We start from the raw sequence: 16579 nt of genomic DNA on the forward strand, positions 1-16579 counted from the left end.
CTCTATGATGTTATGGGTTGCGTCCCAAATGGCATCCTATTCCCTATATAGTGTACTCGTATACTCGAGTCATATCGAGTCATATCGGCCATGGCCAAAAGTAGTGCGCTATAAAGGGAATAGGGTTCCATTTGGGACAAAACCACGGTGAACTGAAGCAGTAAAGTTCCTAGCTAATTGACTCTTATACCTTGAGTAGGAATATGTACATTTCACAAATTAACGCAAGAAAAGGTTTAGGTTTAAATCTAAATGACCACAACATGAATAACTAAGAATCAGATGGTCAAGACTCTATAAAAGGTGACCAAAACACAATGAATATTAACTCCGATACTAACTGCATTAACAATCAGTGTTATCCAATATCCAGACACCTCCAGCATTCACCCAGTCCCTTCGGCTTCCAGATCACTTTCAAACCATCCTCAAAACTACCCTAAAACACAGTAAGTTATGTATCACCAAGTAGCTTCTTTTTGAAGACCTTCTTTGAAAAAACAACAGCTCTCACTATCTACCACTAACTCTCCTCACCACCCACTCCTCGGCTCTGTCCATCCCTCAGACTTAATTACAGTGTGGAGCATGTGAAGCTGCTGCTGTCTGACACAGCTCAGGCATGACAACGTGCTCTGCTCTGCCAGGTGTTGTCATAGAGGTGGCCCTCCATCTGTTCAGGGGACCCTGACAGCACAGCGCTACACAGCCCTGTGGAGCCTGTTAGTCAGCCTGGTCCACGATACTGTGTGGAGAGGACAAGAGGCAAAGAGTGACTACGCTGTGGTACAGACACCAGGCTTAGCTACTGCCAAACCCTGCTGGGACTTCAGACAGAGAGGCTACTGTGGCTCTGTATAGGCTACTGTGTCACTGTGTCTCTGTGTCTGTGAGCAAGCCAGTATGAGTGTGTACTGTACTGTACAATGCATAATGTCTGTGAGTGAGAGGCCTATTCAAGGACAGTGACTCCAGACCTGTAGAACACCTTTGGAGCAGTGGAGGCTCCTCAGAGGAGTAAGGGGAGAATCATCATCCTCAGTGAATTTAATTTAAAACAAATAGTGAAACATTGACAAAGTTTTCCTTTTTAGGTAAAACTATACTAAATATATATTCACGTCACAAAATAATTAGTTAAAACACAATAAAGGTCTACAGTAGCCTCAACAGCACTCTGTAGGGTAGCACAATGGTGTAGCTGGAGAAAAGTTAGTTTCCATCCTCATCTGGGTACATTGACTTCAATTCAAAACCTAGGAGGCTCATGGTTCTCACTCCCTTCCATAGACATACACAGTAACTATGACAACTTCCGGAGTAAGTCCTCTTTCCTGACAGAGCTCTTGTAGCATGAACGGACATGATTATTTTATTTGACTAAAACACTTGAGTGTCTCTCTTGATCCTAGGTCCTAGCAGAGTTGTACAGTCTCAGGACAACTGAGCTTTGGAGGAATACGCAGATTTAAAGAGGAGTCCGTAATTTGCTTTTTCATGATCATGATCTTTTCCTCAAAGAAGTTCATGAATTTATTACTGCTGAAGTGAAAGCCATCCTCACTTGGGGAATGCTGCTTTTTAGTTAGCTTTGCGACAGTATCAAAAAGAAATTTCGGATTGTTCTTATTTTCCTCAATTAAGTTGGAAAAATAGAATGATCGAGCAGCAGTGAGGGCTCTTCGATACTGCACGGTACTGTCTTTCCAAGCTAGTTGGAAGACTTCCAATTTGGTGTGGCGCCATTTCCGTTCCAATTTTCTGGAAGCTTGCTTCAGAGCTCGGGTATTTTCTGTTTACCGGGGAGCTAGATTTTTATGACAAATGTTTTTAGTTTTTAGGGGTGCAACTGCATCTAGGGTATTGCGCAAGGTTAAATTGAGTTCCTCAGTTTGGTGGTTAACTGCTTTTTGTCCTCTGACATCCTTGGGTAGGCAGAAGGAGTCTAGAAGGGCATCAAGTAATCTTTGTGTTGTATGAGAATATAAAGCACGACTTTTGATGCTCCTTGGTTGGGGTCTGAGCAGATTACTTGTTGCAATTGCAAACGTAATAAAATGGTGGTCCGATAGTCCAGGATTATGAGGAAAAACATTAAGATCCATAGCATTTATTCCATGGGACAAAACTAGGTCCAGAGTATGGCTGTGACAGTGAGTAGGTCCAGAGACATGTTGGACAAAACCCACTGAGCCGAAAGCCTTTTGGAGTGGGTCTGTGGACTTTTACATGTGAATATTAAAGTCACCAAAAATTGGAATATTATCTGCTATGACTACAAGGTCTGATAGGAATTCAAGGAACTCAATGAGGAACGCGGTATATGGCCCAGGAGGCAGTAGCTATAAAAAGTGAGTAGGCTGCATAACCGTAATATTTTTTTTTGTATATTGAAATTCGCTATCGTAAATGTTAGCAACACCTCCTCCTTTGCGGGATGCACGGGGGATATGGTCACTAGTGTAACCAGGAGGTGAGGCCTCATTTAACACAGTAAATTCATCAGGCTTAAGCCATTTTTCAGTCAGGCCAATCACATCAAGATTATGATCAGTGATTAGTTCATTGATTACACCCTAAGTCAACTTGATGCAGGCTAGTGTGTGCAAGGCGGTATTGAATGTCACTGTCTGTCACCTTGATTGCTCTAATTTTTCTCTCAACCTGTGCACCTACATTGTAAACTTTAATTCATAGGCCTGATGGGTATAGGAAAAATTGGAAAAATGTGAGTATCATGTAGTAGCCTAAACCCATCGATGTTACATTAAACAGGGTGAATGGAATATGAATGACGGTCATCCAATATGCTGTAATAGAAATAAGGCCATGCTCATTTAAAAAAATCATCGTCCTCCCTCATCTTAATCGTCACATCTCTGTGTGTATGTGTGTGTGTGTGTGTGTGTGTGTGTGTGTGTGTGCGTGTGTGTGTGTGTGTGTGTGCCAGTCAGTCAGTCAGTCAGTCCTTCTCTAGCGTCTCTCTTTCTCTGTCAGGTGCTGTTCTAATGAGACGGTGGAGGGAAGTCTCGCACTCAGAAACAGCTGCAACATGTCACAGCCTGATGCAGAGATAAGAGCCCTACGCCGCCGCCTCCTTCCCGCCTTTCATTCAGCCCTTCTATGAGGCACGGCCTCCTCCTCTCCTCCCTCCCCTATCCCTGTCATCTTCTTTTCCCGTAGACAGAGTGGGATGAGATTGCAGTGATTAAACCATCAACATTAATTGAAATGACGGGTTGTTGTCTTCGACTGTTCATCATCCATTATTCATTGTGTGCGTTCCAAATGGCACCCTATTCTCTTAATAGTGCACTACTTTTGACTATATATAGGGAATAGGGTGCCATTTGGGAGGTAACCATTATTTTCAGTGTTGTGGCGGACAGCTACAATGGGTAGTTGTGAAGAGCCAATGGAAGGGGAGAGTGGTTTGGCGTTAGCTCTAACCAGTGTCTTGTCACAGAATATACTGTACCTCACAATTTAGCGACGTGTTGTAACGTGATTATCAGTTTAATCTCGTCATTATCATTCTAGAGGTGGCTCTAATGTCCATTCTCGTCATGCTAACAGAGATCCTAGTCACGAGAAGTCATGGAGCGAAGTGATACAGGTGGACATGCCTGCTGAAGCACGCCTGTGTTCAACATGTGTGTCAGTTAGCAAGTGAAGATGGAGATGGGTTTTATTGATGCCTAAATGAGGCTGTAGAGTAGCCTTTTTAAACAGAGGGAAAATCCCCCTATGGATTAATGACAACCTCGGTGGTCGCCTCATCTGGTTGGCTTCTGAACCCTGAGATGTAATCGTTGCCTTGTGATGTCATGGAGTTGGAATAGGCTGGCAGAATTCCGGAATGAAAGACAGCAAGCAGGAGGGAGTTTTTTTCCCCCATCCACGTCCCGGGATCGTTCACTTATCAGGGGCGAGAGCGAGGAGGAGAGGACTAAAGGAAAGAAAGTGAAGAGGAGGAATGATTTTAATTTTCTGCAGAGTTGTCTTTATCCATTAATCTGAGTGAAGGCTCTGATGCCTCATTATCCAACTCTGTGGTAATTATATTAATGGATGGGCTGCGGTACGTGACAGCAGCAGTGCCAATTGTCTGAGTTTGGGGCCAGTGGCATGTATGAATCTAAATGCTAATTTTGAGAAAATGGGGGTCGATTTCGCCACTGAACAAAAGCGATATAGACAGACCACATACACAGTAAAATCACCAGTGTTAAATTTGCAGTGTCAAAAGTGATTGAACAACATGCAGTGTCAAAAGATCCCTTGTGTCTGCGTTGATAACTGTAGTTAAATGCTATGTGTAATTTTTTACTTTAATTAGTGTAAGAAACATCATAACTCCACCCAGGTTGGATGGGGAGTGTTGCTGCACAGCTATTTTCAGGTCTCTCCAGAGATGTTTGATCGGGTTCAAGTCGGGGCTCTGGCTGGGCCACTCAAGGACATTCAGAGTCTTGTCCTGAAGCCACCCCTGTGTTGTCTTGGCTGTGTACTTAGGGTCGTTGTCCTGTTGGAAGGTGAACCTTCGCCACGTGTCTGAGGTCCTGAGCTCTCTGTAGCAGGTTTTCATCAAGAATCTCTCTGTACTTTACTGTGTTCATCTTTCCCTTGATTCTGAATAGTCTCCCAGTCCCTGCCGCTGAAAAACATCCCCACAGCATGATGCTGCCACCACCATGCTTCACCATAGGGATGGTACCAGGTTTCCTCCAGATTTCTTTTTGATACTGTCGCAAAGCTAACTAAAAAGCATAGTTCCCCAAGTGAGGATGGCTTTCACTTCAGCAGTAATAAATTCATGAACTTCTTTGAGGAAAAGTTCATGATCATTAGAAAGCAAATTACGGACTCAAAGCTCAGTTGTCCTGAGTCTGCACAACTCTGCCAGGACCTAGGATCAAGAGAGACACTCAAGTGTTTTAGTACTATATCCCTTGACACAATGATGAAAATAATCATGGCCTCTAAACCTTCAAGCTGCATACTGGACCCTATTCCAACTAAACTACTGAAAGAGCTGCTTCCTGTGCTTGGCCCTCCTATGTTGAACATTATAAACGTCTCTCTATCCACCGGATGTGTACCAAACTCACTAAAAGTGGCAGTAATAAAGCCTCTCTTGAAAAAGCCAAACCTTGAACCAGAAAATATAAAAAATTATCGGCCTATATCGAATCTTCCATTCCTCTCAAAATTTTTAGAAAAGGCTGTTGCGCAGCAACTCACTGCCTTCCTGAAGACAAACAATGTATACAAAATGCTTCAGTCTGGTTTTAGACCCCATCGTAGCACTGAGACTGCACTTGTGAAGGTGGTAAATGACCTTTTAATGGCATCAGACCGAGGCTCTGCATCTGTCCTCGTGCTCCTATACCTTAGTGCTGCTTTTGATACCATCGATCACCACATTCTTTTGGAGAGATTGGAAACCCAAATTGGTCTACACGGACAAGTTCTGGCCTGGTTTAGATCTTATCTGTTGGAAAGATATCAGTTTGTCTCTGTGAATGGTTTGTCCTCTGACAAATCAACTGTAAATGTGGGTGTTCCTCAAGGTTCCGTTTTAGGACCACTATTGTTTTCACAAAATATTTTTCCTCTTGGGGATGTCAATCGAAAACATAATGTTAACTTTCACTTCTATGCGGATGAAACACAGCTATACATTTTCAATGAAACATGGTGAAGCCCCAAAATTGCCCTCGCTAGAAGCCTGTGTTTCAGACATAAGGAAGTGGATGGCCGTAAACTTTCTACTTTAAAACTCGGATAAAACAGAGATGCTTGTTCTAGGTCCAAAGAAACAAAGAGATCTTCCGTTGAATCTGACAATTAATCTTAATGGTTGTACAGTCTCAAATAAAACTGTGAAGGACCTCGGCGTTACTCTGGAACCTGATCTCTCTTTTGACGAACATATCAAGACTGTTTCAAGGACCGCTTTTTTCCATCTACGTAACATTACAAAAATCAGAAACTTTCTGTCCAAAAATGATGCAGAAAGGCTTTCTCCTATAGAGCTCCATTTTTATGGAATGGTCTGTCTACCCATGTGAGAGACGCAAACTCGGTCTCAACCTTTAAGTCTTTACTGAAGACTCATCTCTTCAGTGGGTGGGGCGGCAGGGTAGCCTTGTGGTTAGAGCGTTGGACTAGTAACCGGAATGTTGCAAGTTCAAACCCCCTAGCTGACAAGGTACAAATCTGTCATTCTGCCCCTGAACAGGCAGTTAACCCACTGTTCCTAGGCCGTCATTGAAAATAAGAATTTGTTCTTAACTGACTTGCCTAGGTAAATAAATAAAGGTAAAATATGATTGAGTGTAGTCTTTCCCTGGGATTCTCTGCCTCTAACCCTATTACAGGGGTTGAGTCACTGGCTTATTGGTGCTCTTTCATGCCGTCCCAAGGAGGGGTGTGTCACTTGAGTGGGCTGAGTCACTGATGTGATCTTTATGTTTGGGTTGGCACCCCCCTTGGGTTGTGCAGTGGCGGAGATCTTTGTGGGTTATACTCAGCCTTGTCTCAGGATTGTAAGTTGGTGGTTGAAGATATCCCTCTAGTGGTGTGGTGGCTGTGCGTTGGCAAAGTGAGTGGGGTTATATCCTTCCTGTTTGGCCCTGTCCGGGGGTATCATCGGATGGGGCCACAGTGCCTCTGACCCCTGCTGTCTCAGCCTTCAGTATTTATGCTGCAGTAGTTTATGTGTCGGGGGCTAGGGTCAGTTTGTTATATCTGGAGTACTTATCCTGTCTTATCCGGTGTCCTGTGTGAATTTTAAGTATGCTCTCTCTTTCTCTCTTTCTTTCTTTCTCTCTCTCGGAGAACCTGAGCCGTAGGACCATGCCTCAGGACTACCTGGCATGATGACTTCTTGCTGTCCCCAGTCCACCTGGCCGTGCTGCTGCTCCAGTTTCAACTGTTCTGCCTGCAGCTATGCAATCCTGACCTGTTCACCGGACGTGCTACCTGTCCCAGACCTATTATTTGACCATGCTGGTCATTTATGAACATTTGAACATCTTGGCCATGTTTTGTTATAATCTCCACCCGGCACAGCCAGAAGAGGACTGGTCACCCCTCATAGCCTGGTTCCTCTCTAGGTTTCTTCCTAGGTTTTGGCCTTTCTAGGGAGTTTTACCTAGCCAACGTGCATCAACACCTGCATTGCTTGCTGTTTGGGGTTTTAGGCTGGGTTTCTGTACAGCACTTTGAGATATCAGCTGATGTACGAAGGGCTATATAAATACATTTGATTTGATTTGATGTGACGCTTGGCCTTCAGGCCAAAGAGTTCAATAATTTCATCAGACCAGAGCATCTTGTTTCTCATGGTCTGAGAGTCATTTGCTGCCTTTTGGCGAACTCCAAGCTGGCTGTCATGCCTTTTACAGAGGAGTGGCTTCTGTCTGGCCACTGTACCATAAGGCCTTATTGGTGGAGTGCTGCAGAGATGTTTGTCCTTCTGGAAGTTTCTCCCATCTTCACAGAGGAACTCTGGAGCTCTGTCAGAGTGACCATCAGGTTCTTGGTCACCTTCCTGACCAAGGCCCTTCTCCCCCGATGGCTCAGTTTGGCCGGACGGCCAGCTCTAGGACGAGTCTTTGTGGTTCCAAACTTCTTACATTTAATAATGGAGGCCTCAGTGTTTTTGGAGACCTTCAATGCGGAAGAAATTTTTTGGTACCCTTCCCCAGATCTGTGCCTCGACACAATCCTGTCTCAGAGCTCAATGAACAATTCCTTTGGCATCATGGCTTGGTTTTTGCTCTGACATGCATTGTCAACTGCGGGATCTTACATAGGCAGGTGTGTGCCTTTCCAAATCCTGTCCAATCAATTTAATTTACCACAGGTGAACTCCAATCAAGTTGTGGAAACATCTCAAGGATGATCAATGGAAGTAGGATGCACCTGAGCTCAATGTCGATTCTCATAGCAAAGGGTCTGAATACTTATGTAAATAAGGTATTTCTGTTTTGTTTTGAATTGACAAAATATTCTAAAAACCTGTTTTCGCTTTGCCATTATTGGGTATTGTATGTGGATCGATGTGGATATAAATTTTTAGAACAAGACTGTAACGTAACAAAATGTGGAGAAAGTCAGGGGGTCTGAATACTTTCCGAATGCACCCTCATTGCTGCTTAATTTGAAATGGGTTGTTTAGACTATTCAATTACCTTCTTGCAAATTAAATTAGTTTACAGTTGTCATGACGTTGGCCTGGGGGGTAGGTTTTTGACAGTCATAAATACCTCTTCCCCCCTTTTTACATTTGCAAAACCCTTGGTTAACATAGAGATTCTGGGAACATCAGAAGGTGGGGGGAAATGAACTATATTCTGGTAATCCGAACAACAGAACATATGCAGTGGTACTTATTGAATATGATTTCAGTTCGGTTGTCATCTGAGACATTCTCATCAATGATCAGACATAAACTCTACAGTGGAAAGTCTACACATCAGAGTTATCGGATTCACATGGAATTGTTGTTCAATTTAAATGTTTGAATATGAAATTATTTGTGATGGGATGAAATGTGATTTTAGCTTCTAAAATGTGAGATTTGGGTTTTCATAAGATAGGGCTCTGCTCAATCAGTGGCCCGCCCCTGTGAAGGGACATGGGCTATAAAACCTTTCAAACATGCCCTCCTCTCCCTTCCTATATAAGCCCTTGATGATAATGTAACCTCCTGTTCCGAGGACACGAGGATGACGGTCCTATGTCAGAATGGTTCAGATAGTAACTTCAGAATGAAGCCAACATCAGCGTAAGCTTTGGTTGCGAATGGTATGAACTTTGAACTCTTATTCACTACAGAAGTGACACCTCCTAGCTTTTGACTTAGCAATAGCAGATGCAAACAAGGGTTAGGAAGGAACAGACAGAGTATCCCATCTATCACCCAACGACGTTACTACAACGTAGCCTTCCATCTACCACCAACCTACCGAAGCGCAGCTCAGAGTAAATATTTATTGCATTTTCCTTTTCCAAATGGGCGGTAATTTAGAATGCATAAGATACTGTATTTACGATAGCACAGCTTCTTCCCTTTGTTCTTCAGTCTTCCCGCTCTTTCACTCAAACCCAGACCCTTTTCTTCTGTGTAACAAGCTGTCATATCTGTTCCGCCCGCCAGGGACGTTTTCCTTTATGACGTAATTTGTAATCAAGTTATGATTTAATTATGTGTATGTGTAATTCTGTGTGATTAGTTAGGTATTTAGTAGATAAATAATTAAACCCAATTTTGTATTGATGATTCAACTTGTGAGCTAGGGTTCGTGCAGATAACCAAGAATTGACAACTTTCAGATGAGACTGAATTAAAGATGACGATTAATATTGACTGCTATTGATGTAAAATATTACTAGGTCTTTAAGAGTTTATTCGGAAGATAACAGCTCTATGAATATTCTTTCATGGTGCCCAACTCTCTCTAGTTAATTACATTTACATGATTAGCTCAATCAGGTAATATTAATTACGGATAAATTATTTTATAGAATAGCATGTCATATCACTTAATCCGGCATAGCCAAAAACACGACACTGTACTGAACTAATTTGTCTGTTTCAGTGAAGTTGATGGGAGGCCAATTTGTGAATCACAAGGTTGGCCAAATATGAGTCACAAATCAGTATTTGAGTATTGTCTCATACGTTTATGGTTATGGATTACATGTTCATGGTAACCTATCTTCAAAAACTCATCAACAGTACTTGAATTGTTTGAATATTTAAATCAATGTCTCTTTTTTTCTCTCTCCTCAGATCCAATATTGCTGATCATGGGAAGTTGACTCACTGTCCTGAGGCTGAGTGACTTCTTGAATGAAGATAAGCTTTTAAGTTGGCCATTAAAATTGAATTGTTTTTACCACTGTAGTTGCAAAAGATTCATTTCTCAGTTAAAAAGGGGAATTCCACTTTTCTGTTTCTGTTGAGTCCGTATGGTTTCATATCATTATGTGAGTTTCACAACCTTCCTAATGTGATGTTAAAGGGGAACTTCACCCATTTGAAGTTTGGGTGGCCTTATTTTTCTCTTTATATATATTATGTCTACTGTGCCATTAATCCATGTTTGAAAGATTTAACCTTAATATGCAAATATTGAGTTATAGGATGGTGGAAACAAAATATGTAATATTAGTGAGATTGGTGTGTTTTATATACACATTTTCATAATGCATTCAGTCAATGGAAAGTGATAATTCAGCAAAAGTAAAACCAATTTTCAGAAATACAATATCAAAAAACTTTTTGGGAAATCAACTACAAACATTGAAAGGGAGAACATAGAACATGTGAAAATGTGTAAACTTCCCCTTTAACTGACGGTATAACAACAGAATTTCCTCTTGGGGATCATTCAAATATAAAATGCAAACATTTTACAGTTTTGTTATCGCCATTAAACTCTAACTCACATAGTAATGATTTTTTGAAACCATCTATAGAATAGACTGGAGAACAGCGAACAGAAGAGTTGATTGGAATTCCCCCACTAATGGTTATTTTGAAATGATTTGTCTCTGCATTCCTGAAATATGACGTACCAGTCACCAGCCAAATGAATGCAAAGCTGCACGATGGTTCGGGAACTCATGATGGAGTTGATGGAGAAATGTTTGTGGAGGTGCTGACACAGCCAAGTCCTGGTGTTTTCACAGTCACCCTGGACAATGATCCTGGTATGTGTTGGTTTTTCACAGTAATAAAGTTAGAGGAGGGTTTAACTGTCGGCCTCTCCTTTGGAGCAGTCACTTTGTATAGGGCTCTGTTGCTTTCTCACATTCATTTGGAATGTCTGTCTTTCATTATTGTAAAGGTTTTAACAATCACTTTGTGTGACAGTATCTTCCCAGATGACTTCCTCCTTTGCCCGTTCCTTGTTGGAGATCTCGGCCATTGAGTCGGATGATACTGTCATTCTGAGCGATGATTGGAGCCTTTCAAGAAAACGACAGAGAGCTGAGGATGAAGCTAAACTGAGTGTAATGTAATAAGCATCTGTTTAGAATCATTAATTGCTAACCTCTCTTTCTCTTAACTAAATGTTCCGTATATCAGTTTACCCCCCTGATAGTTGGGAGCTGTAATCCAGTGCACACCTTTTTATCTGCAGTGTCCGATGAGAGCGGGTAAGGATGGTTTTGGATTGTTCTTGATCATTTTCCTTTCATAGTTAATAAATAACATACTGAAGAAAATCTGGTGGCGATCTTGTCATCAATACTCTTGAACCAAAGGGCTGACTGATGACACCTGAGGAAAGATGATACATTTTCTCACAGCAGAGATGACCGAGACTCACGTTTAAGCACTAAACCAGGCACGCAAGAAAGCTGTCTGTATCTAAGATGTATTTCAGATGAACGTTGCTATTATAGTGACCGGAATCAACAGGGGGCTTCATTGCAAATGGATGAATAAAGTACTCTTGTTGTCAGGACATCAGCACCACGCCATGAGGGAGACATATGCTCAAGGAATTGTCGACTTGTTCCCTTACCTCAAGGACTCCTACAAAACTAAAGGATATGTGAGTATTAATTGGCCAAATGTGTTTTGTATATGCCACATTTTGCATGCATTTGGGTTTGTGTTACACATCTTGCAATTGTTGTCTGATTAGGAGTGTTAATGTATGTGTTCATGTGACTTTTCCATTGTGTTATGATGAGTGAATGTGTTCTCCTTTTCTTCAAGGAACATTATTTTCACCCTCAAACTGGAAATGGTTACTTGTCCTCCGAACCATCCAGAGGAATTCAGCTTCACCTGAGAAATGACCACCTAGCCAGTCATTCAGTGGTGGGCCAATAGCTGAGATAGAGACTCCATCCCATCCAGAGATTACCCTGATTTGGTGAAAAGTGTAGGGAAGTCATTTCCCTGATGAAGCGTTCTTCTGATGAGGTCACCAACAAGCAGAAGATGAAGATGACATTTGAATACAGACGGAAGATGACTCATGACCCAAGTAAATGCTGCGAGTTGCTGACTGGATTTCCACAATTCATGGATATGAAGTGCCTGGTAAGCTCTTCAACATTTCAAACAAATTCACATTTCAAATTCAACATCTCAAACAACATCACCTCATCGGCATCCTCCCTTGAATCCAAAAATGGAGAGTTTGATTGCTTTGGCAGTTTCGTAACTATTGTGCTATTGTAATACATTTTGCTCAGTATCTTTCTGTGTTTAGGATGGACAGTGACCTCTCCTCCATCCTCCTCCAGCTCCTTTTGATTCCCCCTTCATCACAAGGCCACAAAAGACGAGGCAAGGTGTCTGCCTCAAGCTGAGAAGCATCTCGCCATATTCAAAAACGTTTGCATTGGTCTCCTTTTTTGAGTAGCTAGTGTCATGATTTATTGAATCCAAGCCACTATACTATTGGTGAATTTGAAATAATGGTAGTGTTTCTTTTGTTGTTTTTGTCTTCAGGCAGGAACCAGTACCCAGAAACACATTGATGCTATTGCCCAAAGCAGTTAACCGTACCTCCTTGCTGTCAGGACCAAGAGGAGCAGCATCCATAGTTACTTGATCATCCTGGACAAGCAAGCTCTGCCATGAAACTCTACAAGCTCTTTTTTAAAAAACTTTAGTTTATTTGTTAAATATTTTCTTTACTCTTCTTGAACTGCGCTGTTGGTTAAGGGCTTGTAAGTAAGCATTTCACGGTAATGTCTACAGTTGTTGTATTTGGCGCATGTGAGTAATAAAGTTTGATTGATGAGCTATTCGATCTGATGCTGCACAGTATGTACACCTTCATACAGACAACTGTGTACAAGATAGATATTGGGAAGGTTATAGAGAGTCCATCTGTTGTAGAGCTTAGAGCTAGATCCCTACACTTAAGTAGAAATATGGAGTTCAAATATGATTTTTGTTTGTCATGCTAGTCTTTGGACTTCCATCTTGCTTGTTAGGAATCTCTAGTTGGTTCATGGACTTTGCCCTGGTAAAACACTTACGCTGAAATGTGGTCAAACAGGTTGTTGTCATGTATTTGGTACTTTTCCAGGCTTAAGGAAACATGGTACACGAAGGACAAGAGGATGTTCTATTGAACACTGACATGAATAACAAAGATAATAGTCAGCCAAGTGATGTCATACCTACAACTTCTTATGTCTTATATCCAACAAGAACATCCTTGATTTGTGTTCGTCCGCTATTGCACAACTGCAGGCTGTGGGTGTAGGTCAGATAACTGTAAATAGTTCTGTATCTTCCATGGAAGAAGTAAATAAAATCATTTTTTATTTTTTTTATTTGTCACATACACATGGTTAGCAGATGTTAATGCGAGTGTAGCGACATGCTTGGCTTTTAGTTCCGACAATGCAGTAATAACCAATGAGTAATCTAACCTAACAATTCCACAACTACTACCTTATACACACAAGTGTAAAGGGATAAGAATATGTACATAAAGATATATGAATGAGTGATGGTACAGAACGGCATAGGCAAGATGCAGTAGATGCTATCGAGTAAAAGTGGCATAGTTTAAAGTGGCTAGTGATACATGTATTACATAAAGATGGCAAGTAGATGATATAGAGTACAGTATATACATATGAGATGAGTAATGTAGGGTATGTAAACATAAAAGTGGCATAGTTTAAAGTGGCTAGTGATACATGTATTACATAAAGATGGCAAGATGCAATAGAGGATATAGAGTACAGTATATACATATGACATGAGTAATGTAGGGTATGTAAACATTATATTAAGTGGCATTGTTTAAAGTGGCTAGTGATACATTTTTTACATACATTTCCATAAATTTCCATTATTAAAGTGGTTGGAGATGAGTCAGTATTTTGGCAGCAGCCACTCAATGTTAGTGGTGGCTGTTTAACAGTCTGATGGCCTTGAGATAGAAGCTGTTTTTCAGTCTCTCGGTCCCTGCTTTGATGCACCTGTACTGACCTCGCCTTCTGGATGATAACAGGGTGAACAGGCAGTGGCTCGGGTGGTTGTCCTTGATGATCTTTATGGCCTTCCTGTGACACCTGGAGGGCAGGTAGTTTGTGGGCGGAGCAGTTGCCGTACCAGGCAGTCATACAGCCCGACAGGATGCTTTCGATTGTGCATCTGTAGAAGTTTGTGAGTGCTTTTGGTGACAAGCCAAATTTCTTCAGCCTCCTGAGGTTGAAGAGGCGCTGCTGCGCCTTCTTCACAACGCTGTCTGTGTGGGTGGACCAATTCAGTTTGTCCGTGATGTGTACGCCGAGGAACTTAACTTACTACCCTCTCCACTACTGTCCCGTCGATGTGGATAGGGGTGTGCTCCCTCTGCTGTTTCCTGAAGTCCACAATCATCTCCTTTGTTTTGTTGACGTTGAGTGTGAGGTTATTATCCTGACACCACACTCCGAGGGCCCTCACCAACCTCCCTGTAGGCCGTCTCGTCTTTGTTGGTAATCAAGCCTACCACTGTAGAGTCGTCCGCAAACTTGATGATTGAGTTGGAGGCGTGCATGGTCACGCAGTCGTGGGTGAACAGGGAGTACAGGAGAGGGCTGAGAACGCACCCTTGTGGGGCCCCAGTGTTGAGGATCAGCGGGGTGGAGATGTTGTTACCTACCCTGTGGCCCGTCAGGAAGTACAGTACCCAGTTGCACAGTGCGGGGTCGAGACCCAGGGTTTCGAGCTTGATGACAAGTTTGGAGGGTACTATGGTGTTAAATGCTGAGCTGTAGTCGATGAACAGCATTCTCACATAGGTATTCCTCTTGTCCAGACAGGGTTATGGCAGTGTGCAGTGTGGTTGCGATTGTGTCATTATTGAGATACAGAGTCAAGCTAAAGAGACAGCTTTGTAATGTATATATTCACAGCACAAAGAAATTCTAAATCAGGATATTTCAGGATATTGAAAACCCTTTTACTTAATTTCCTTTCAAATCAAAACGAAAAAATTATTTTGCACAGAAATGGGAAACTGTTAACCCGGTGGGGAAAGTGCTTGGTGTTAGATTTGATCATAGAAGAAACAAAACAACTGGAACTTATGATCAAGTCGTTGTATCTTACAAGATTGCTTATGTTCCAATTCTTCAGACATTGCAGTACATTTTTTTAAAACTAGGCACGTCAGTTAAAACCAAATTCTTATTTACAATGATGGCCTACACCGGCCAAACGCGGACGACTTTGTGCCAATTGTGCGCCTCCCTATGGGACTCCCAATCACAGCCAGTTGTGATACAGCCTTGATTCAAACCAGGGTGTCTGTAGTGACGCCTCTAGCACTGAGATGCAGTGCCTTAGAACGCTGCGCCACTTGGGAGTCAAGTCACCATTTCGAAGGAGTTTACTTGCCGTACTAATGCCAATTGTAAGTGACCTGAAAGCTCTTGAGACTGAGGGAACTGAAGGTTCCATATTTAATGGTTGTATTCATGGCATTATTGTCCAAGTTACTGGTGATAATCTGGGTATACATTGCCTCCCTGGTTTTGTAGAATCATTTAGTGGCTGGTATTGTTGTATTGTAGTTTTGGCCTCACTGAGAAGGGGGATTTTCAAACTGTGTTTGGTGAAGATGACCGAAGTGTGATTTTGCAAACAAAAGGCATGCATTCAGACCACTGTCAAACTATACAGTCAAATCCAATACTACCTCATGTATATGGTGGAAACTTGCTTGTTTATTGAACTCTCTGCAGTACTTCAACACAGCTGACAACTTGATATTATGCACAACATTTTAGAAGGAGTTGCACAGTTTGAGGTAAACTTGTGTTACACTATGTACAAGCAAACTCTGTGACGGACAAATACATTTCTGGTAGAATATAGTCATTTAACTATGGCTACACAGAGAGAAGGAATCGTCCACCTGCACTCAAATTGGATGATGAAAGCAATGCTTTGGGCCTAAATGCTGTCCAATCTGGTGTCTTCTCTGCAATATGCTTTAGATATTTGGTGATCTGGTTCAGAATGATGATTAAATACTTGCAACTGCTACTGTTACTACTACACATCGGGAATATTGTGTTTTCTCCAGCATTAACCGAGGGTATGACTATCTTTCTAAAACACTTCATTGCTGAGCATCATAGGCTCTTCAAGTATTTTTTTCCTAATAGGAATCTTTTTCCTGAACACCATTTCATGATACATTATCCTCTGTGTGGAAGGAATATTGGGCCGATTCTTCACACATGGTGTATTCGTTCTGAGGCGAAACACAACTTCTTTAAAACACAGCCAAAGAGTTTGAAAAATATCACCATGACACTTGCCAAAAAGCACCAACATCACATGACATATAAATGGGAATCTTTCAGCCAGGACAGATTAGCCATAGGTCCAGGGAAGATGGTAGAGATCAATGACATGAAAGAAGGTCCTGAGATTAAAACTAGATTGAATGTCTCAGTGCACACAAAATGTTCTCTCAGTGAAATGGTTAAAGCAAGAAGGTGCTGACTATCATCTTGGCTTGATCATATGTGTTGGAGGACATTGTTGTGAAAGATGAGCAAGTTCTATTGGTTAGCTCAT

General features: G+C 41.8%; 1 long non-coding RNA gene across 2 annotated transcripts; it reads left to right on the forward strand.

Annotated features, from left to right (window-relative positions):
* Window positions 1-10331: 10331 nt before the first annotated feature.
* Window positions 10332-12789, forward strand: LOC109872465 (uncharacterized). 2 transcript variants are annotated; one of them, XR_002252463.2, is made up of 5 exons: window positions 10332-10728; window positions 10892-11579; window positions 11747-12076; window positions 12249-12330; window positions 12491-12789. It is a non-coding gene; the product is annotated as an uncharacterized LOC109872465 (long non-coding RNA). The 2 variants fall into 2 exon arrangements; XR_002252464.2 differs by having other exon boundaries at window positions 12249-12373; window positions 12491-12731.
* Window positions 12790-16579: the final 3790 nt, after the last annotated feature.

The sequence above is a fragment of the Oncorhynchus kisutch genome, linkage group LG28 (genome assembly GCF_002021735.2).
Source record: "Oncorhynchus kisutch isolate 150728-3 linkage group LG28, Okis_V2, whole genome shotgun sequence".
Lineage (NCBI taxonomy): Eukaryota > Metazoa > Chordata > Actinopteri > Salmoniformes > Salmonidae > Oncorhynchus > Oncorhynchus kisutch.